The 22,762-nt window shown below is 37.5% G+C and overlaps 1 protein-coding gene across 2 annotated transcripts in view; it reads right to left on the reverse strand.

The window, feature by feature from the left end:
• The window catches only part of PCMTD1 (protein-L-isoaspartate (D-aspartate) O-methyltransferase domain containing 1), an 85,288-nt gene extending 66,484 nt beyond the window's left edge, over positions 1–18,804 (reverse strand). Inside the window, exons 1-2 of one of the 2 annotated variants that reach the window (XM_053660825.1) lie at positions 18,547–18,804; positions 7,312–7,389 (exon numbers count right to left, since the gene is read on the reverse strand). The gene's annotated coding sequence lies outside the window, so the exon portion shown is untranslated. The remainder of the gene's footprint in view (positions 1–7,311; positions 7,390–18,546) is intronic. The other variant, XM_053660824.1, reaches the window with a different exon arrangement.
• Between the last annotated feature and the right edge of the window lie 3,958 nt (positions 18,805–22,762).

A 22,762-nucleotide genomic window follows, 5' to 3' on the forward strand; every position in this document is an offset into this window, starting at 1 on the left:
AATCCATGTGAACTCATGAATTAAGGGGAAAAATCAACATGTACACAAATACATATACACATATATATGTTTATACAAAGAAAGCAGTCATAGAAAACACATATACGTACATACTCTTTCTTGTTTAGAAAACCCTAAAAGGTTGGTAATTTTTTTTTAAAGTTTGGAAAAGATGTAGGAAAACATACTTTGCATTATTATTTCTTATTGCATTTTACCTATCAATCAACAAAAATCTCCCCAGCCCCCATATGGAGGAAATTCAAGTATCAGCTCTTCCATTTTTAAAGGGGACTCTGGCACCTCAACTGCAGACTTTTCTGCTTCCCAACTCCTAGCATCATCCTGGGCTTCTTCAACAAGTATTCAAGCTTCAAAAATTAACAACTGCAACTCCTTAAATTCTGAGGACTGCTTACCCACTGTCCAACTTCTAAATCCTTATTTTATTATACAATTACATCTTACATCTAATTTGCTCATTCTTTTTCTACCACTACATTTAATTTGCAGTGTCACTTGTCCTCTAGCAATCTTTTTTTGTAAAAGGGCAGGCAGTAAATATTTTAAGATTTGCAGGCCATGTTTCTGTTACAATTACTGAACTCTGTACCTGTAAAAGCAAAAGCAGCCACAAACAACTTGTACATAAGAGTATGGCTGTATTCCAATCTTTTTTTTATTTATGGACACTAAAACCTGAATTACATATAATTCTCGCATCATAAAATATTACTCTTTAGTTTTTGTTCCAACCACTTAAAAATATAAACACCATTCTTAGTTTGTAGGTTATGCAAAAATAGGCAGTAGGCCAGGTTTGGAACATGGGTGACACATACCCATACCATTTTCTACTCAAAGCAAATAGAAGCCATCAACATGGCTTTTCACTAACTCTTCATTATTCTCAACACCTCATTCTAACTTTCTGCCTCACTCCTCTGCAAACTCCTGATCTTGACCAATCCAAGAATCTTCCTTCTCTGTGGAAGGAAGTGTTTTATACTGTGCAGCTACTGAGGAAATATATCTACTACCTGGACTGGCACCACTAAAGATTCATGTTCCTCGATCTCAACTGGAATTAATTTCAGTAGCACCCAGCAATACGTGTGTAAGGGCTAACTCATTACCACAGCCACTATCCTTTCAAGACGGATCTTATTCAACAAATAGCTACATTTCATATTCCACAGAAAAATGTTATGAGACAAAAGCCTCAACTTCCCAGGACTGTCAGGATAATAGCCCCCCCACTTGACATTTACACTATTATGAATGTAGCTGCATTTGTACATGCCTCTCCAGGCAGTGTATGAACTAACCTCTGGAATGATAGACCTGGTTTTATCTACTTTAGTATTGGGTTGGCCAAAAAAGTCATTTAGTTTTTTCCATAAGATGGTTCTAGTAGCACTTAGTTGTCTTTAACTTCATTTGAAACAATTCTGTTAGGCTGTTGTGATTAACTGTTTATCAGCGTGCATTTAAAAAACTTATCAAAATAGGTGAAATTTTGATATTGAAGATGGAAGAAAATAAGCAACATTTTCAGCATGCTATGCTTTATTATTTTAAGAAAGGTAGCATGCAACTGAAACACAAATAAAGATTTGTGCAGTGTATGGAGAAGGTGCTGTGAATGATCGAACATGTCAAAAGTGGTTTGCGAAGTTTCACACTGGAGATTTCTTGCTGGATGATGCTCCACAGTCACGCATACCAGTTTAAGTTGTTAGCAAGCAAATCGAAATATTGATTGACAACAATCAATGTTATGCCATACAGGAGAAACAGCCAACGTACTGAAAATATTCAAATCAATAAAGTTACTGGTGAAAATGAAAAATCTTTTTTATGGAATAAAACCCGCAAACATTTTGGCCAGCCCAACAGAATTTAAGTACTTTACTAAATATTGAAATAATTACATATATTAGAAGCCTACCACTCAACCAAGAGTTTTACAATTATCTATCACTCTAAGAGAAGGAAGCCCCACATCCCAGAAATATTTTAGACTTCCTCCAGAACATTTAGGTGCTTATCTTAGTCACCTCAAGATGCCATATCAAAATATCATAGACCAGATGGCTTAAACAACAGAATTTATTTTCTCACAGTTCTAAAGGTTGAAAATCCAAAATCAAGGCGCCAGCACATTCAATTTCTGGTGAGTACGCTCTTCCTACCTTGTAGATGGCCACCTTCTCAATGTGTCCTCCCCACATGGCCTTTCTTTAGTGTGTGCAGAGACAGAATTCTCTGGTGTCTCTAACAAAGACACCAATGAATCAAAGCCCCCCTTCTGATCTCACTTTACTTTACTTCCCTAGAAGCTCCACTACCAAAACCAGCTACATTACAGGTTAAGGCTCCCACCTATAAATTTGCAGGAACACATAATAGTGATCTCAAAACACCTTAGATATATCTCTGTATCATCGCTTGGCAGGTTATATTCTGTTTCTCATCCACTTGACTGTGGCCTCTTCAAGAGAATGATTTATATAAACAGGTGGATACCTGTTTATTTCAACCACTTAGCGGAGGGCCTAACATCCAGGAAGCAATCAGTAAATGATGAAAGAGAGGCTGAATAAATGAGTTAATTCTCTGGCATAAAATTCATTTAATCCAAATGAAAGAGTGAGACCAGAACTTGAGTTACACAGAACCCATAGGCTAATTGTTTTGCCTATGAGATTGGTGTGCCTATTATAAAGAGGAGATAATTCAAGATGCCCCAGTAATAATTTAGTTTAGTTTCCCAGTTATTTAAGATATGGGGAAAAAAGCAAATATAGCTATGCTCTAGACAATTTATACACTCTAGGGCATATTAAGATAGCCTGCTTTGGGATATATTTCTTTGAAGAAGAGACAAAAGTCTTAAGGAGCTTACAAGTTAGTTGGTAATACTATACTTTAGAAAAAAGCAGGGCAAGGTAAACACCTAAAAATAAAAGTAAATACCAAGAACTGTTACAAAGAAAGATAAACCTGTGATACAAAAATGTATTATCACAATATTGAAACTTACATGTAATTTTCAATGGTTTAAATTAATGTCACTATGGTTAAGTTGGGAAGCAGAGAAGACAGCAGTAGAGATGCCATAGTCCCCAATAAAGATAGAAGAGTTGATTCTTCAGCGTCCTCATGATGGGAAGTGGGGAGATTACTATTAGGAGGAAAATTAGATACAGAAAAACACAGGGGACTGATAGATAAACAGAGAGATAGGAACACCCAGACAGACAGACATACAAACACAGGGAGAGAAAAGAAATTCAACAGTCTCTCTTGGGAATTATTAATGCAATATTAATATTAAGCCACAGTAAATTTCACAGAAGAGCAAATATTTTAAACAGTTCTGCAAATATTCTAAGTATAAGGAGGTACACAAAGGTTGGTAAAATGCTCAAGAGATTTAAAAAATGGGTTCAAAAAGTCAACCTGAAAGCAGAGTAGGCATGTAATACATTTTCTAAATCATTTCCTTGATCTACAGACTACAAGAGCTTTTGGGGGCATCTTCATTCTACTTGCAGTACTGTGGCAACAGCAATAAAATGAGGCCAAGTCAGAAACAAACTATATTGTTGACATTTGAAATCTCATTTCAGAACTTTAAAAGTGTGTATCGATTAGAGCAAAGGCACAATCCATATTGTTTCCTGTGCATATAATACCAAACACAATACAGCACTTTAATACCTGTGAAAAGCCAGTTAGAAAAATAAAATTCTAAAGAAAAAAAAAACAAAACTGGAATTACCTGGTTGACTCTGCTATCCAAAGGACATAACTACTTGTTCAAGGTCACACTGACATAATTCAAGTCTTGGTTATGTTTCTTTCCAATACATTATATAATAAAAGCTCAAAAAGTGACCCTTTTTGAGATCAAATAATTGCTGTTTTTAAAACAACAAAATCCTTATATTGTTAAAATAAAACAGGGAACAGTAAAGTATCTCCTAAAATTATAGATAGGGCCACTAATCTCAGTGTATTAAAAAGTAATACTCAAATATTTGCGGCATGGACTGTGACTTTATTTTGACTAAATGTGAGAAAATACAACAGGCAAGCAAGAAATAGCTGACTGGAAACAAAACACAAAAGTAGGAGCTAGCCTCTAAATCAAAAGGAATCTATCTTTTCAGCTAGAAAAAAGTTTCTGAATGTTTTAAGAAAAGCACACAGTAGCAGCACGCTGCATTGATTCCACCAGAGATTAACTACAAATCAGAAATATTCTACTTCCAGATAGTAAAACAGTGGTTACCAGAGAATAGGGGGTGGGGGGAATGAGATTCACTTTGTTTAAGGATACAAACTTGCAACAAGTAGTAAACAAGCTATAGGGCTCTGATATACATACACTCTAATAAATATAGGCAATACTGTACTATAATTATGTAGTAAGTATCATTACAAAGGCAAATGTTACAATGTATAAATGTATCCAAGTAATGCATTATAGAACTTAACCTTACACAATGTTACAGGTCACATTTATTTAATGAAAAAAATATTCCACTTCCTGTATCAACTCCAACTGACCAGTATATGTTCCACCAGTGTGAATAGATGGTGCCAGAGAGACACTGCAGGAGGAAAGGGCTTTGATTCCTAGTGCACTGCAATGCTTGGCAGGTTCCCACAAAGCACAGGGGTTCCCTAGCACCAGGCTCCCACAGAGCCCTCTCTTGGGGAGTTTGTGGAAGACAGCCTATGGTGAAACCTCTGTGAACATCTTTCCCTGGTACCCGAAAGAGCAGATTTCTGGGGAATTCGATCAAGGAGGCACCACAGCAACTTCATAGCCATCCTATGAGTCACACCCCTCTCAACAAGGTTTGGATGTCGGCCCCGGATGGGCCTCTTCCTTGGGTGCTCACTTACAGTGCTAGAAGTACTGGCTGCTCCTTACATCTATTTCTATCCTCTTTAGAGATCTCTTTACTTGCTAGCCAATACTATTTTTGTTAATTCTGTAAACGTTCCCTGTTCAAATTACTGTGTGATTTCTCCTTCTTGTTTGGACTAAAGTAATACAATCCTGAAAACTAAAAAAGACTATCCTCACATCAATTAGGGATTGCAGGACAAGCAGTTAGGCAATAAAATGAACTGAGACTACAATGATCCTGATACTTTGCCAGCCAAAATATTCACAATACCTTGGATTTGACTTGGCCTGCTATGTCCTGCAAGCACCCTCCTTTATTTTTAACTTCTCAGTATTTGGGTTTATTTCTGAAAGGTTTTCTTAGGCTCTGAGGAAGAAATGCCAATCAGCCACAAAGTTAGGCAGTACAGAGCTTTATTGGGGTTTGCAAGCCCAGGCGAGGTTCTCTGGTCCACAGAGTGGGGCCGGGAAGTCTTGCACAAGCAGGGAATGTGGCAGGGTTTTATTTTGGTTGGCTCTCTTCATGGGAGCTGGGGATTGGTCCCCTTTGAACAAAGCGGCGATATATCATTGGTGGTTCTCCTCGGGCTCAGGTTGCTATGCAGATAAAGCCCGCCCTTTTGGCTCCCCGGTTTGAGGTCAGCCATCTTTTCCAAGTTGTAGTTCAGCTGCCATTTTGTCCTACCCCACCCATCCTAACAATTTCATCTCAGTTTCTCAGCAAAATGTTAAATACTTGTCACTAGCTTCTCTGTTATGAGAACTGTCCATCCTGATCAGAAGAAAGGTGGAGAGCTAATACTGACTAAGTACTGAGGGCAGCAGTTGCCAATTTGGCCACTGCAGGTCCTGCTCAGGAAATCCACCAGAGTCAAACTTTCAGACAGAAGAACGCTTCAGTGGCCTCATATACTGGAAGTCAGCTTAAACATGTGCTTGCTAACTGAAGCACATGATCTTTCTGATGCCTCCTTTCCCCCTCTATGATTATTAGCAAGCCTGAAAAAGAACAAAATAAAACCACTGAAAAACAAGTTGAATTTGATGTAGGAATGGTAGGCAGGCTAAAAATAGAACCCTACGTTATCAAGGAGCAGGGAAACAGCAAATTCTTTAAACAAATGCCAGAAACAAGCAAGACTAAAGGTTATTTTCTCTTATTCGCGGAATCTCAAACTGAAAGAAGAAAAACACCATCAAAAAACATTTATTGGAATAAAGCTGTTCGTTCTAGCCCTGTCAGAACACAAAGGAAAAACTCCATATATACACAAGCAATAAAGAATTCAATAAACTTGTTATATCACTCCTTTAGAAAACAATTCTGGAAGAAAGCAACAGTAAATGACAGACTTTGCCACTGTACTAAAAATGAAATACACTGAACACCAAAGAACAGTGGTAATTACCAGAAATACAGCCTTATGTTTCTATAAGGCATTTGTTTTATTTTAATGTGGGTTGGGGGGGGGTATATGTATCTTGCAGAAATAAAAATACTTTCAAAGACAGCAATTTTTAGTAATTTGTCTTATCCAATACTTAAACTGTAATTTCTCCAAATATTTTAAAAGAGATTTTACTTATTTATTTTAGAGAAAGAGGAAGGGAGGGAGAAAGAGAGGGAGAGAAACATCAATGTGTGGTTGACCCTCAAGTGCCTCTCCCTACTGGGAACCTGGTGGTCTGCGACCCAGGCATGTGCCCTCAATTGGGAATCAAACCAGTGACCCTTTGGTTTGCAGGCCAGTACTCAATCCACTGAGTCACACCAGCCAGGGCCTTTTTTGTGTGTTTGTTTTATAGCTGGTGAGTCTAGAGTGGAAATTCATTTTGGGGTTTATAGTGAATGCACAGAGATAGTCTTTCTTTCCTGAGAACAGAGGTTATGTACAACTTCTTCAAGTACAGGATTCTTTCTCCAAAGATTCCATGTAGTGAATGCACAATGACCCCAACAACTTCCCTTTGCCAGAAAAGCAATTTAAATAGCTCTTAATTTTGTCCCTGCTTTCCTGTTAGGAACAGCTCTGCCTGGTTTCAGAAGCTATAACCCACCACAGCTAAGGCTGAGTGAGAGATCTTGGGATCCTAAGCCACTAAGGAGACGAAGCTTATCTCCCTGGCAGGGGTGCCACCTCTGCCCCCTTTTACTTCACCCGGCTTGGCCCCAGGTGGATAACCAGTTAGCAAATGACAGGTAAGATTTCTTATGGGAGGGACAACCTAAGACAGGCATGGTCATGAAGGGGCCCTCAGGAAAGAACTTGGGGGGCTACACAAAAGGGGGTGATGGACCCTCACCCCTCGGCTTTGACATAGCCTGAGTCCTCATTCTGTTTGAAAGAAGTCTCCTAATCTCTTGGCTGCCTTACTTCCCCTACCTGACTTAAGCCTCAAACAATGCAGAAGGGCAGTGCAGCTCTGGGCAGGAACAGGAAGCTTCCTGGGGGCAGTCAGGCCTAAGAAAGAACACATAAAATCCTGTGAAACCTGCTTTGCTAAGAAAGCCCTCAATTTTCTGATAAGGGTCTATCCATGAAATGAGTTTGTTTCCCAAAGTTTTATAGCCCTTCAGCTAACTGATCCTGACTCAGAATAAGCCCTCATAGTTCTATGTATGTTATGCACAGTATCCTTACTTCCTGATAATGATTGATGAGCTTTACCTACATACCCTGTATTCCTGTGCAAACTGAACCCAATAAAAGCCTAATGAAGAACAGGCACCTGGCCCTTCTCCTTTGAGAGATTGGCCACCTTTCCTCCCCAAGCAGATCATGTGTTGGTAGACTTATTCTCATCTGTGGCAGATGGGGGGCTCTGTGGGCAAAGCCTCCACATTTTCCTCCAACAAATTGCCTCAGGGGCTTTAGGGCATTGTGTATTTCTCCTTTCTTCTGCTCTGATTCAAAATCATCCCCCTTTAGTATGAAATTTCCAAGGCATTTAGTAAATTTTCAGATTAATTTCACAGGGGAGGAGGTTCCCAACACCACTTTGAATTTAGTATGTCTGAAACCAAAACCTTCTACATAGCCCCCCACTTTTCAAATTAGCTAGTCTCTACAATTATTTCTCTTCCTCTTAGTGAAAAATCCAATTCTGTCACTATCAATTTTAACTAGGTCATTGTAACTGTAACATACTTCATGATGGTGTTCATATCTGTGGTTCTCCTAATTTCAATGGCATCCTTTATACCACAGGTGGCGAACTCAAGGCCCACAGGCTGAATCTGACCCTCCACCTTGTTTTATGCATCTCAGCACTTTGTTTCTAAAATTACATTCAGCCCTTTGATGGCACCTGCAACGCTGATGTAGCCCCTGGTGAAAATAAGTTTGACACTCCTGCTTCATACTATTTGGAGTCATCCGCCCACTACACCACTTTTATTATGAAAGAAGAAGCCTCCAAAATTTAGATACCTGGAGGATGCTGCAAAAAGGGAGAGGAAATTCTACCTGGCAGGGTTCATGGCCACCACTTTTTAAACACAGTATCACTAATTTTATCAATTTTGTAAATGTTACCTTAATATTATTTTGTTGGGTGAAGGGACTGCTTAGCAATCATTTGCCTAAGGAATCAAATGGTCACAATACACATACCTGTATTAGTTTTCTATCATTGCCATAATAAATTAATACAATTAATGGCTCAAAACCACAGAAGTTTATAATAATATAGTTCTGGAGATCAGAAGTCTGACACAAGTCTCACTGGGCTAAGATTAAGGTACAGACAGGTCTGAGTTCCTTTCTGGAGGCTGGGGTCGGGGGTGTACTCTTGCATTTTGGAGCATCTAGTGTTTATCTTTCTTTGGCTCATGACCCCCTCCATCATTTTCAAAGCCAGCAACATCCAGTTGAGTTCTCTTTCCACTTTTAAGGAAATTTGTGATTACACTGAGCTCAACAGGATAATCCAGGAAACTTCCTTTCTTAAAGTCAGCTGATTAGCAACCTTAACCTCCTCCTGCCATATTAGGCAAAATATTCACAGGTTTCAGAAATTAAAACATAAATATCTTTGTGTGGGGCATTATTTGTCTACTATGCTACCTACACTTTATTCCCTAGTAGAATACTGCTCCATGGGGAATCAAACAAATCCAAATTAAATGTGTTAATTTGTGGCCCAAATCAATCCCATCTCTATTTTTCATTCAAAATACAGTGAAGAAGTAAGAGATCACAATGGCCTAAATATAAACATCGAGGTTAAAAATGCTTAGGGCTCAGGCCTGCTTAATTTTTTACCTTATTTTTAGGGTAGTGGAAAGCTACTACACAGTTTATTCTCAGTGTTTACAAAATTCAATTCAGCATCAGTAAAATTATGTACATGATAGTACAGAACTTTTCATTTTGATATTTGTAGCAGATTCAAAATTGTCAAAACTTAATGGGGTATGCTTCCAGGATGGCCTCAAGAGTCTATTTTAAAAATAGACTGCCCTGCAGGTAAATAAATGCTTTCCGTACATCACTAAAAATTAATGGAAAGACACACTAGCCAGAAGAATATTACGAACTTAGGAGCAGGATTTGATTTGAATAATGTACTACACAAGAGGTGGCACTAACAGATACAGATATATATATATATAAAAGCAAGCAGACACTGATTGGACTTTGTTAATAAGCTTTGAGCTAAGTGAGAAAAGGCCAAGAATCAAACATATGGAGGTCAGAACTGGCCCTTAACAGTGACCATTAACCTCACCACTGGCCATTAACCTTACTATCAACCCCATTTCAGCTTTAAGAATCAAATGAAATAATGTGTATATTCAAGTTTAGTAAAATGATGTTTACCTAGCACTATACAGAGTAAAAACGTTACAGATATCCAAAAAGAGAACTCTGTTTCTAAAGTTAAAAACAAATTAATGAAAGTCTTTCTATAGTGTAACAGTTCTAGTCTTAGATAAAATGCAGTATAATTCAACCATTTCTTGGTGGCAACAAATCATTATGAGGAACATTAGTGATGACACACGGCAGGGTCAATGGCTACAGTATAAATCCTCCACAGTTTAGAATTTTGTTTTTCCCTTTCAATGCAGTAATTTCTCATTTCTTATTGTGTGACCACATGAATCAAATCTAGTTTATTTTACATAAAACTATGTTGGGCCTAATGTACTTCTACAGCCTGTCCTTGCTATAGTATCTTTTTTTTTTTAAACTCCTGGTTCTCCCTGTCTACAATATTGATGGCAAGATTGTATTAGGTACCTCACTCTCTGCCAAGTGTTGACTCACAAAATAATATTGCTTTTATTATTAGTGCAACTATCATCTGTTGAGTACTTAATGCACATAAATCTTTGGTCTATTTTAAATACATTAATTGAATCGTAACAAAATTCTCATAGTATTATTTACCAGGATGGGAAATTAAGGAAAGAGATTAAATTGCTTAGGAGGCAGAACTAGGGTTGAGTTCTAGGTCTATCTCACACCAAACCCTGTGTCCTTAAACACTATAAATCATTTTACAGAAAAGAAAGTTGATTTAGAAAATGGATATAATTTTGAATTAGTTCATGCATCTATAAAATGGAAATAATGATAATTACCTATCTCTTTGACAAGATTGTGAAGATTAAATGGAAAGTTATATGAAAATGTTGAAGCAACTATAGGTATTAGTATTTTATATTGCACAATTCCAAGAAGCACCATTTACTCAAATAGTGTGAGTTTTCCGGCAGCAGTATAGGGAATACCAATTATACTATATTCTATGTAAACAGTGCCTTCCAGAGCTATGCACTGCAGATGTCCATATATATGTGTATATATGTGTGGGTACATCCATATATATATATATATATATATATATATATATATATATACACATAAATTATTAGTGTGAACTGCATTCATTTTCTTATCAAGATAAAACCAGGAATTATTAAAACAGTGATAACTGAACAGGTTCTTAACAAGAAAAAGGAAAAAAAGAGAACTTATAAAGTTTGTTTGTTTAGCCATAAACAACCACATGTCCACAGTGATTTCCCTCCCTTTTCTTTACAACCAAATCAATTTCATGAATGGTTACAATATATATTTATATAAATCACTGTAGAAAAATCTAAAAACCTTTCTTTTTTCATTTCTAATTTCTGTGGTTCATAAATGAATTCAACTCATTCTATTTGCAGAAAAAAGTCAAGTCCATTAAAATGGTTTAGAACTACTTAAAGTAATTATTTTAGGAAGAAATTTACAATACATGTTAAAGTTATTACAGACCACTTCCAGGTAGTAAAACTAAAATTATAGTACTACCATCATACATTCCAAGATTTGCTCTTATATTTGAGTATCAAGGTGACCAAGAATTTAAAAATCCACTCTAGTCATCAAGAGACTGGGATAAACACAAGAACAGAGTAGCAGACCATATACAAGTCGCAGGGGTAAAATAAACCATCTTTCTAAATACTGTAAACCAAAAATTGATTTGTGTTTATTCTTTAAGCTATGGGATTCCTAAACATTTCTAACAAACTTTAGGTCAATATTTTAAACATGGACTACAAAAATACAATGATACATAATCAGGAACAAAAGCTCTGAGTTATAAATCCAGGAGCAAAGAGTGATGTCCTAACCGATCCATGCACCAACATACTTGTAGCTCCCATCACCACCAGCTCAACCACCAAGCGCCTGGCTATACACGTGTACAAGTCACTTGACACAATAAACAGACGCCCTACCACAGCCTTGGTTACCTAGCAAAGTATCCAAGTCAGAGAAAACTCAAGCACTCACATTTTCCATGCCTCTATCACCAAATCCATTTGGCTTATATGGCAATAGGATTTATATAGCTGGCCTTTTCTAACAGGCTAGAAACCTCTCAGAACTAACTAGAGTTATACTGGGTTGGCCAAGAACTCCGTCACTTTTTTGCTGTACAATAGTTCTGGTAGTGCTTACTTGCCTTTAACTTTATTGGAAATAATTTTGCTAGACTGTATTGTGCCAGCTGTCATGTTAGCATGCATTTAAAAAAAAGAAACTTCAAAATTGGTGAAGTTTTGTGTAGTCATTTTAATATTAAAGATGGAAGAAAATAATCAAGCATTTTCAGCGTATTACACTTTATTATTTCAAGAAAGGTAAAAACACAACTGAAATACAAAAAAAAATTGTTCAGTGTATGGACAAGGTGCTGTGACTGACTGAACATGTCAAAAGTGGTTTGCAAAATTTCTTTGTTCTACTGACATTCTGGACAAATAATTCTTTGCTGTGGGACTGCCTTATGCATTGGAAGATGTTTAGCAGCACCCCTGGCCTCTACCCACTAGAAGCCAATTTAGGAAATAGCTGACATGCTCAAAAATACCCAAATAAATAAAGTTATTGGTGAAAATAAAACATTTGTCTTATTTTAGGGAAAAAACATAATGGACGTTTTTGGCTAACCCCATACCACCCCTTGGTGATAACATTCCTGATATTGTTTCTTCTTAATCCATATTTTCTAGTCTTTCTACAATGAATTTCTACTATTATTATATATGGAAAGAAGCAAAAACAAGGAACTTTTTACTTATTACTTCTACAGTGACTAATAAGGTCTAATGACCAAAAGTGAATCACAGGTGTTCAGAAACCAGTTAGTACCAATACGCCAATGTAAGAAAATACCTGCACTACATGGACCTAAGCAGCATATACAGTACCACCATAAAAAGAAATGACATGGCTATCAAATATCTACAACCTATGTTTTGATACCTACCAAAAAAAAACAAAAAAAAAACCCATCCAAATCCCCTGTAAAGGACTGACTGAAAAATGACAACGATAAGATAATATATCACTACAGAACTACTTTTAAAAAAGCATAGCTTGGGAAATCTGAAATGACTTGCTAAGAGACCTGACAGACCAGGTCCGGAACCTAAGTAGTTGTTACGCTTTATACAATACTCTCTTTGGAGGACTCTGGTCTGAAGGAATCAAAGAGCATTCACTATCTACCTCGTATCCCATCATCACCTACTCACTGCATAAAATTCTTTTATCATCTTTACCATGTATTATATTTGTTCATATATAAAAGTCTGAAAGGACATCGTTAAAAAATCATTAACTAAGAAAACCAGGAGGAACAGATGTGGATGGGGGAGGTTTGCCAGAGGAAGAATTTTCTTAGTTTCATTTATTTCATAGTTTAAGTCATATCTTTGAATATATACTATAAAAATTAATTAACAGAAAATATAGGTCATGACATTGTAGGTCATGACATTTTCTTCTAGATGATACTTAGGGATCTTAGTTCCTTCCCTGAAAAGATTTCTTAGGTTAATTATACTGTTATATTGTAGACTATAGTCCCAGAGACCAATTTCCAGATAGCTAGTATACCTTCTAGGCACAGAACGTCTAAACACATGTGCGGCTGACCCTTGCCCAGAACAGCTGACTAGTCACAGGAGATACTACCAACCACATGGACATCCCCCTACTATTCCAATTCAACTGCTAACTATGGATTCTAACAAGCATCTTCCATTCTTCTCTTTGTTCACTTCCCATTAATCAACAGGCCAGAAAAGGAATTCATTCCATTCCCCACCAAGAAGTATCTATTTCTGCTTTAAACTTTATTTTCCTTTACAATGAAAGATCTACTTTTTACTTCTCTTCCTTCAGTGTTGCCTCAATGGATATAATTGCAAAAAACAAAACAGAAAACAATGACCACCAACAGAGAATATAGCTAAATATATTATATACAGCAGATATATAATATATTATATAGCCAATACTTTGAGGCCACAAATTTTTTTTTAAGATTTTATTTATTTATCTTTAGAGGGGAAGGGAAGGAGAGAGGGAGAGAAACATCAATGTACGGTTGCCTTTCGTGCATCCCCTGCTGGGAACTGGCCTGCAGGGAACCAGCCTGCAACCCAGGCATGTGCCCTGACTGGGAATCGAACCGCGATTGTCTGGTTCACAGGCCCTCGCTCAATCCACTGAGCTACACCAGCCAGGCACAAATTTTTTTTAAACAATGAATTTCTTTATCCCATATGGAATATTAGAGACCCAGTGAGTGACAAATGCAAGTGAAAAACTGTTTGCAGTATACCTCAACTTTACACAAGTGTAAAAAGGATATTTACTCATATTTACTTATATACAAATAAATAGTTTCTTTTCTATCACTCCAGCGATGAATGGCTACATCCCAGTGAGGAAAGTGGGAAACTAAGGAGACATTTTCAGTTTATAAAACTTTTTGTACCACTTTAACCTCATTACCTTTTTTAAAAATATTACTAATTTTAAAAATCAATGAATTATTTTAAACTTGCTTAGAACTTTTATGTTCAGAAGTATACAATACTTGATAAAGTGAAGAGCAAATGGACAAATTCATTAGCTTGAGAATCAATCTCACTTCTTTATAACCATGCATTTAACATTACAAAAAAACCCCTCCAATGTCTCCCCCATCACCAAGATACTCTACAGTTCCAATTCCTAACAGCAAGGATTATATTTTTATTTAATAAAGCAAGAATTTTAAGTGGCTAAACTGTAATAGAATACAAGCTGCAAAGGCAGATACAAGAGAAATGTATAATTGTAGCCTCTGTAGGGTAGCCATTAACTTTTATAGATTTATGTTAAGTCCAAATTTCACATGAATCTTTAGGAAGCAGAGTTACATGTAATCTGTGTGAGGGCATTCTGGGTGACCATATAATTGGAGCTTCCTGATATCACCAAAAAGAATAAAATGGCATTATAGTGTATGCATACTTTCACGCTTTCACGTCCATATAAGCACAGAAGAAACTATGAGACCACAGAGCTTATGACAATACTGTAGTTCATGTAAAAATGTGTCTAACTCAACAGCAGAAAAAACAATTTCATGTCAAACCATTCATATTAAGAATTTTCATATATAATAACTCAAGGTATGTATATAGAAAAATAAAACTGAATTTTAAATAAACTTATCATAATTACTTACTAATCATTCTCAAAATAAAGAACTCATCTGATAACCTACAACAAAAAATCCAATTTTGTTACATATATACACAATTAAAAATACCAACAAACAATTGTGTGTGTCATCTAGCAACTAAAATCAAATACTACTTAAATGCCATTAAAGGAGCAGGTGACCAGTGATTATTTTCATATCTGTTCACATACATGTCCTGAGCATCCACTGGGAGATACAAAAACGGTAAGACATGGTTTCTGTTTTCAAGCATTTTATAATTCAATTACTATGGTTAGGAGCTCTCAAGAACAAATTCAGAGTAGAAAGTTATCAAGAGGTTAAACTACACAAGAGGAGACAGAGAAGAGGGACCTCTAAAAAATATATGGTATAGAAGTTAGCTCGCTCTTTACAAGTATAAACTTAAGTTTGAATAAAATAAAGAAATTTGAAAAGGAGTGCTGGGGACAAATTATGCTGTTTTGAAAGTCAACACTGAGGAGCAAGGACTTTATTCCACAGTAGATCTGAAGCTACTCAGTGGAAGTACAATGGTCAAGAACACAGTTGGAAGCCCTGGCTGGTGTAGCTCAGTGGATTGAGCATGGGGGCCTGTGAACCAGAGGCTCATGGTTCGATTCTCAGGGCACATGCCTGGGTTGCAGGCTAGTTCCCAGCAGGGGACCCATAAGAGACAGCCATACATTGATATTTTTCTCCTTCTCTCCTTCCCTTCCCCTCTAAAGATAAATTTTTTTTAAATCTTAAAAAAAAGAAAAAAGAACACAGTTGGAAATTAAGACATGCTTGGGATTCACTTGCCACTTCTTCTACCTACTAGCAATTCCTTTAGGCTCACCAAGTCTTAATTTTTCCCTGTAAAGTGGGATAATGGTATCTACAGCACTGAATTATTATGAGGACCAAATGAGAACAAAACATTCAGGACAATGGCTGTCATAAGAAACAATTAGTGTTGGAGTTTTTCTGTTTTGTTGGTTTCTGTTTGGCAGGGAAAACATGATCAAAGTTGCATTTAGAACAATTAATTTGGTAACAGTATGCATAATGAATAGCAAAACCTAGAAATTAGCAATGTCTCCTGTTAATGGTAATTGAGGCAAAGGGATTAAAATTACTTAGTTGATGGGAAAATGGAGAAAAGGAAGGAGAATCAGGTACCACAATGAAATAAATGACAAAAAAATATTTCTGAGAAAAGGGGAGGGTGGAAAAGTAAATATCATCTTTGATTTTTAGCCTAAGAAAATATTTAAGGTCATTAATATAAATAAGGAAATGAGGGAAGAATTATTAAATTTGCAAGTAAACCGTTTAATTTTTAATCTATTGGTTCGGGATAACAAAATGAAGGCCTCTTAAAGAGTTTATCAAAGAGACTAACAACAAAAGGCAATTTTAAAGCAGAGTGACTGAAGTAACACAATCCTCCATCTTCTTGGCTAATGGCATCAGCTCAAGGAATTTAATATTTTAGTAATACACCACCAGAAACCTCATCTAAAAGGATTATTTGAGTTTCACACTATCCTTTGGATTCTTTTTCAATGTGTATGATTATATTCATGTCTTTATTTAGAACATTTCCAACCAAAAACAAGAAATTTTCTAAGGTAGTCTTCATCAATGGGCAACAGCATGGCAGAGCAGAACACAGGATTAAGTATGCCTCAATCTAGAGCAGTCACCACCATTAAAAAGGCAGTGGAATCTAGAGCCTTAGTTTATTAATCTGTAGAATAGGGAGAATATCCCCTACAATGTTGTGAAAATACATAAGGAAAAACATATTACCAGCAACCATAACTAAAATGCCATGTATGTTTTTGATTCCTTTTAAAAACAGTTTCCCAAATAATAAAACGAACGCTCCAATGATGAGCCTAAGAGTTCAGGCTACACATGTTTAGTTAGAACGAGACTGTTCTTTGTGATGACCTTACTCAGTTCTAGTAAAAAACAGTTCATATTTTCCCTGAAAACTAGTACCAAGATGAACACGCAGTATGTTTTTAATAAATACAATTCTATGATTCAATCAACAAAGGTCCCCAGCTCTTTTGCACGGAGAAATACAAAATGTAATAGGGAGTTCTAGCTTTCTATCTATTTAATAGTAAGCAGTGTAGTTATCATTCTTCCATTTATACCTTACTCCCTGAGGTTTACTATAAAAATATTTAATCCCTGGCTGTTTTCTGAGTTTCTTTTTAACCTGCATGATATAACAAACTTCTCTGGCCTTCCACTTTACCTCTTCTTCACAAACGAGCCAGTTCATGTTTAAGGAATTAAATCTGTTTTCAACTGACCATATGAGACTTAAATTTACTTTGAAAAATACACTTAAGAACAAAAAGTAAACTATTTTAGTAACCTACTTTACAAAGTCATCCAAGCCTCACATAAACTACCATTAAGCTCTGTGGCAACATATTACTCAACTTGCCTAATATGTACAATAAGTATCCCCATCTGGCCTTAGACATTCTGAAAGTTTTACCACATTATGTTTCAAAATACTGGTTTGTAGCCCTCTTCCAAAGCTACTTAAAAGCTAAAATATTAGAGAAAGACTGGAGACAATGTTTAGCAATAAAAAAAACCCTACTTATGTAGCTTTTCAAAAGAATGAAGTTACATAATAAAATGGAAGAATATCTGTGAATATTGTTGGCTAATAAAAACCACTATACATGTTCTCAATTTTGCTTTTAAAACCTTGTATGCACAGAAAAATCCTGAATGGCTAAACAGTACACGTGAAGACTGGTTACCCTGGGTAGTAAAAGGTGGAAGCGATGTCTTCATTGTCTGGCTGCTTGACTGTTTTCCTTAAAACACACACACACACACACACACACACACACACACACACAACTTCTGTATTTTAAAGAATGGTAATAATAATTGGGCAAAAATAAATGTTGGTAAAACCACACTTCCCCCTCTGTACCCATATTCTTCTAATTTGTAATTTTTTAAATATAGTTACGATTTCTTAACTTTAAAACAAGGACATACAAAAACAATACTACAAGTTAAAATATGCATTAGATTTGCAAAATTACTCCCTCTGGCTTTTCTACTCACGGATCCTCTCTATGCCGGTGTTTGAAATACCCTACTTAAACAGCACCATACTTAAACAGTAGTAAACGCTCTAGCAAACAAACAAAACAGAAAGTAAGACAACGCCGGTGCCTGCTCTAAATCCCTTCCCAGCCCCAGCCCCCAAGGCTTCCCCAAGCCTACGTAGGTTGGATTCTCTTCCTTCAAAAATCAAAACAACAGTTAAGTCACGGGGTGGATCTGAACAGGCCCTAAAGGGCCCGCGGGTGTGTGAGAACCGCAGCCAAGCGGAGCCTGCGTCCCGAAGCCAGTCAGCGCTGCAGGACCGTCCCTCCCTCCCTCCCTCCCCGCCCCGACCTCCCAGCCCCCTCGAACCCCAGGACTCCCTGGACGCTACCCCCGCAACTCTCCGCCCCCGGGCTCCCGACCTCCCGGAACACCCTGCAGCCCACCCCACCGGAGCACTTGAGACGTGCTAACCCGCAGGACCCGGAGCCCAACGGCGGCGGTGTTACCTGTGCAGTGGCGGCCCGCTGCAGCAAAGCGTAGGGTCAGCCACTAGGACTTGGCAAGCTCCCCGGCAGCTGACTGCCTCCGCCGCCACAACACGGACGCACAGCCCGCTGCTGCCGCCGCAGCTGCCGCGTTGAGGGGCGGCTCCGCGATCGGGAGCGGAGGAAGTCCGACAGACAGGACTGAGGAGCCTTCGGAGACCTGGGCATGCGCAAAGAAACACAACCGCTCAGGCCTTCTCCGTGAGGACACCGAAGTCAACAAGGCCTGGGGACGCCCCATTCCGGCTCCGCCCCCTCTGGGATAGCTCCTCCCACAGCACCAAACAACGCGAGGTCTTGACGGGGATCGTTGGGACAGACCCCGCGAGAGCAGGAACTTAGTCTCGGAGTCCCTTTCCCGGAGTTTGTAAGCTGTCAGCGTAGTGGCCCTGCGGCGTGGGTGGAGTCTTTGCCTCGGAGGGATCGTTTTTGCAGCGCTCCGGGACGCGGTCTGTTGGTGTTGGAGCAGATTCGTGGTCCTCCCCCCCTCCCATTAACTCTGTGGAGGCGGTTGTAAAGACTGCTCACCGATGTACGTGAAAAGCCAAGGATTTTCATCAAAACTGTATCTTGAGCAATTTTCTCCACCACAGTTGTTAATGCTTTCGCCGTCACGTGTAATGCTTCCGCGCGTTTCCCTCGGTGGCCGTAGCTTTTAAGCTGCCTTCGGGAATATCTGCCCCCAGAGCCCAGGTTCTCGGCCTAATTCCAGGTTTGGGCTTGTTGGTCCCACGGCAAACGCGTGTTCATCCACAAATTGAGTACTTGTGATCGGTGAAGACGGTGTACCAAGGAAGCTTCTCTTGGTTTGAGTAAACATCTCATAGACCATGACCAGAAGGAAAGCTTTTTGAGGAACAGGGATAGAAAATTGAGAAGAGGGAAAGAGATAGGAGAGCTGGGAAAATGTTGCCCCGGTGAACCTAGTCAGTAAACTAGCTGTTCATACATTTAAGAGTGAGTGGTAATATACATAAAAGGCAAAGTGTGTTCTCATAATTACTGTAATTTTTGTGCCAATGTTCTGGGGCTTTCCTATTCACTACTCTTTATGTGTATGTCTCCCTCCAGCCATTGGTAGGGTTGCATTGCTTGAATTCTATTCAGTCTTGATTTTCACATGTGTTAGCAGTGATGGCAGGCTACCTGAGTTTGTAGGTTACAAAAGGTAGATTAGAATTGGTTACAACATCCTTGAAGCCCAGGTTGGTTTCCCACCATAGTTAATTATGTGCAAGTGTTGAATATATTTATGAAAGAACATGCAAGCAGTGTCAAAGCTGAAATCACAAAATAATTTGCAAACAAGACAAAATTGCTGTTAAGGTGGAGTGCCATTCAACTCAAGAACTTTATTTGGTTTTGAAATATAAATGCAAATCCCATGGACGTTTAGCTGTTAATTGCAAAATCTCTATTCATCTGCCTTCTGTATTAGGGCCGGTGGTTATGGATTCTTTGGCTCCTTGCCTGATCCCAGGGCACTCCTAACTGTTATGGAGTCACATAACAATTTTATAGGATTACCTTTCAATTATTCCAAGCAGGAATTTTAACATATGAAAATATCTCACCATAAGCAAAGTAAGTAGGAATGGTTAAGTGAGAAAAATAGCCAATGTTAAACAACTGCTATAACCTTTACCATTTTCTTCATTAATGTCTTTATTTACTCTGCTATAGGAATTTTTCAGAGTTCTGGGGCATTTTTCCTCTTCTCCCTCTGCATTAACGTTCAACACTGGTCATTTTTAATAAGGTTCTTTAAATAAGTACTTTGTTAATAAATAGGACCAAGTGCTATTCTTGTGGGGAAATGGTTGAACAGCAAAAATGCCATTAACCATGTATCTTTCTGTGCCACACAAACCTCATGGTGCCACCCCATCTCCAACTTCAGACCATTTATGATTATGCCTCTATTTAGCATCTTTCATGTATAATTTACTTGTGTTGAGTGTATATCTCTTACTAATTTATAATCCACAAAGTCTGGACATTTGTTCACTGCTGTTCTCAAGTACCTAGTACAGTGTCTGCTACAATGTTGGTACTCTGCATTTGTTGAATGAAAATTATTCCATAATCTAGAATTATTGAGAGATATAGTTAGACCTTAATTTAGACAGCCTATAGACAATTTACTCCTAGAGTTCTCAGTTCATTGTTGCAGCAAGTCTGGCCCTTGCAGCAGCAATAATACAACTTGCTGTAATAACTCACTTCTTCATTACCAGATTTCTTACATTTTAATATTAAGCAGAAAACACATAAAGTGAATACTTCATGAATACAGAATACCGTGTAGGCAGGAACCTTGTAATATGGAAATGCTCTGTTATGTCAATGCATAAGTCAGTAACAAGTGCTGATTAAGGTAAATCAAATTCATATAAACTACTGTCACCATCCTAGGATTTCACATTTCCCATAGGCATGCTAGAGTTGTTGCATATTTTCTTCAGCCTCAGCATTGGAGGTTTCCATGTATTGCCCAGGTTAACTTTAGATTACCTATTTATAGTTATTTGCAAACAGGTGTATTGCATAATAGGCCTTGGTATAATTTACAGTGCCAAGTCTGGTCTGTGAGACCTAAAAGATTTCCCTTATATCTTTCATTTGACCTGCTATGTCTGGGAAAAATCCAGAACTAAATCCTACTATATATGCAACTATTTTGTTTTGCAATTTTATTTCCTTGTACTATTGTCATTACAGTTATAAGTCCATCATCTCTTGTCCTGCCCCCCAACAAACCAAATATATCCTCTCTAAAAGAGAATTCATTTTACTGTACTTACTTTTCTCTGTTTGAAAAACAAAAACAACACATCAGCATTTCCTTTAGAAAACAAATTTAGTTAATTGGGAATATGGTAATATTTCTGGGGTAGGGCTAGAATTTGAAAATGAAGGAGAAATCTTAAGACCCTGCATTCCAGAGAAGTGGTATCTTCTCTGGCAGAGAAGTATGAGTTATATAATTTAAAAATTGAAAAATATATATATAAAACAGTCTTAGAGGAGACAGAGGTAACAGGGAATCTTCGAACTTACAACCTTTGTCTATAACCATAAGCACTTTTTAAAATTACAAGATACCTCCTTGTATTGTGTTCCTCTATTGCCAATTATAATTCACATATTAAAAACAGTTATAGTCAAAATTAAGGATTCAGAGCTCTATGATAACATTAAAGTATTTCCCTCCTAGAGAAAAGTGAAAAAACTTTGTTTAAACCAGTGATTCTCAAAATGTTGTCTAGGACCAGAGGCATCAAACTTATTAGAGGGCAAATTCATGAGGCTCCATCCCAAATTAATAAGTCCTCTGGGCAATACTGATTTAGCAATACTGGGCTAAAGTTTAAGAACCATTGGTCCAAACCATGTAATACACTTTTTCAGTACATACATTTATTTTCTAAAATACATACAATTTATAAATATGACATTAGGTAGAAAATATAGGCTTTGCTCCAGCCAAGTTGCTCAATTGGTTGGAGTGTTGTCCTGTGCACCAAAATGTTGCAAGTTCAATTCCTGGATAGGGCACATATCTAGGTTGTGGGTTTGATCCCTGGTCAGGGTGTGTGCAGAAGGCAACCAGTCATTTTTTCTTTTACACATCGATGTCCCTCTCTCTTTGTCTTGCTCTCTTTCTTTCCCTCTCTATCTAAAATCAGTGAACATATCCTTGGATGAATATTTTTTTTAAAAAATAGGCTTTTCTTAGGAAAAAATCCCCCATTCCTGGTATTTCCAATGTCTATAATAGTCTCCTATCTAAAGACATTACACTTATTGTTTATGGATCTACACCAATATTTATTCCTTTATAAGCCTTTCTCAATCCTTTGATCCACAAAATGATATTGTTTAGTTGTTGTCATTGTTCACATTCAGAGATGCTATTTGTGATTGTGGATGCAACCAAAAAGACTGCTCAAGCTTGAAATCATTTCCACATTGGAAAATTTTCCAGAATTATGCACCACTGCTATTTTAGTGGGCCTTAACCTTTAGCAATTGATCTTTATTTCTTCCCCTCTGAAACTACCCCAGCCAGAATACCAAATTAATCTGTAGACTCTAGTAGTTTCCCAGTATATCACAGCTATTCTATATTTTCTTAAACTTCATAATACTTTTAAAAAAATTATGACAAAGTTTA

This window comes from Artibeus jamaicensis, unplaced genomic scaffold, assembly GCF_021234435.1.
Source record: "Artibeus jamaicensis isolate MK-2021 breed Jamaican fruit bat unplaced genomic scaffold, CSHL_Jam_final scaffold_916, whole genome shotgun sequence".
NCBI lineage: Eukaryota > Metazoa > Chordata > Mammalia > Chiroptera > Phyllostomidae > Artibeus > Artibeus jamaicensis.